Consider the following 2,177-nt stretch of genomic DNA (forward strand, 5'->3'; position numbering starts at 1 on the left):
CACTGCTGGTGGGACTGCAAATTGGTACAGCCACTATGGAAAACAGTATGGAGATTCTTCAAAAAACTAAGAATTGATCTACCATATGATCCAGCAATCCTTCTACTGGGCATTTACCCTAAAGACTTGAAAATTTATATCTGAAAAGATATTTGCACACTAGGATATGGAAGCAACCAAAGTGTTCTACGATAGATGATTGGATAAAGAAGCCATGGTACATATACACAATGGAATAATACTTAGCCATAAGAAGAGATGAAATACTGTCATTTGTGACAACCTGGATGGACCTCGAGATAATCATGCTAACGAAATAAGCCAGACTGAAAAAGTTGAAAATCACATGATATCACTTACATGTGGATATAAACCTAAAAGCAACAAAGGAACAAAACAACAATCAGAGACTCATGGATGTGGACTATAGACTAGTGGTGACCAGAGGGTAGGGGATGGGGGAGGAGGGAAGAAGTAAACAGGGAAAAGGGGGTCAAATATGTGGTGACAGAAAGAAATCTAACTATGGGAGGTGAGCACACAGGTTAAATATATATATGCCTTACTGTTAAATTGTATAGCTCAAACTTATTGGATTTCGTTAACTAATGTCATCCTAAAAAATAAATTAATTTAAATAAGTAAGTAAGCAAGTAAATAAACAAACAAATTAATTAATTAATTAATTAAAATCTTTAATAAAAAAAGAATAAAAGAGGAGACATTACAACTGATAAATACATAGGATCAGAAGTGACTACTATAAACCATGCCTACCAGCAAATTGGATAACCCAGGAGAAAATAGTTTTTATTTCCATAATTGTCAACTAATACACTGATGATTCCAATTTTCTTTCTCAAATTGCTACTTTGCTCTCTGGGACTACTTTTCCATATGTGGACTAAATAATCTTTATATAAGTACTATATAATTATATAAAGGCCCCTCATGTTTGTCATAATTTTATCTGAATTCATTCTCTTCCCCTGTAACCTGATATCATTTACATTCTTAAGGAGGAACGTGAATACCATCACATTCCAGCCCACTGCATACAGCAGGAATTTAGAGTTGTTCTTTGGTCAAAAAAATTATCAATTTTACTGCTGACATATATTCTAATTTTATCCAGTTTTCTTCATCTTCACTTTATTTTAGTTCAAGGTACAGTCATCTCCTTCTTGGATTACAATTGCCTATATAATTCACTTATATTTACTCTCGTGACATTTAATCTGGTGTCCACATTTTTGCTTTGTCCTAATTCTGAAAAACTTTCAGTGGTTTCTTATTATTTTCGCATAAATATGCTTAAAAGTCTCCAGTCTCTGAGAGTCCAACAGCTCTATTTCGCACCATACCTCATTTTCCACTACATCTTAGGGCTCCAGCCACATTTATCATCTCTTATTACCTTGAATATAACATGATCCCTCTCACTCCAGCATCTTAAATTTTCTGGAATCCTTCCTCTTCCTCCCTTCCCAATCACCAAACACATGCCATAGTTAGCTGCTGCTTGCATTTGGCCTCAAATACGAACAGTGTTTCTTTGGAAAACTCTCCTCGGACAACAAGATTAAATGAATTCTTCTTGTTATATGCTCTCATATCTCTGGGTACATTTTTTTTAAAACAATTATCCCAGTTTATAAATACATGATTGCTTGATAACTTACTTAGTATTTTATCCTCAACTAAACAATAATTTCCACGAGGGCAGAGACCATGACAGTTTCCTTGATTTTTTTTATGCCATGTTTTATAAACACAGCAGGAACTCAATATATATTTTGGGATGAATGAGTACTTTGTCCTTTTAGAATATATTTTAATAAAGCACAACCTCTTAACTACAGAATTTAGAATCCTCTGAAACATTGTGCTAAAGAACAATTCAAATATTCTAATAAAATCTCCCACCCTTTCTAGGCCTATATTGGTTTCATAAATGAGGGCATTTTTCTGTTTATTTAAGTCCCCAGGTGACATTAATAGTAACCATACCTCTGAGTTCATCTTCTTTCAACCTTCCTGGGATTTAACATCCTAGGAATTCACCTTTCTCTATGGGCTCTCTCGTCCTGTCTCCAAAGGAGGCCTATTATCCTTAGATCACGGAGCTGCTTATTACTTCCCATAAATTCCAGAAGTTAATAATTTCCAGTTTGTGT

This window comes from Pteropus vampyrus, unplaced genomic scaffold (assembly GCF_000151845.1).
Source record: "Pteropus vampyrus isolate Shadow unplaced genomic scaffold, Pvam_2.0 Scaffold504, whole genome shotgun sequence".
Classification (NCBI taxonomy): domain Eukaryota; kingdom Metazoa; phylum Chordata; class Mammalia; order Chiroptera; family Pteropodidae; genus Pteropus; species Pteropus vampyrus.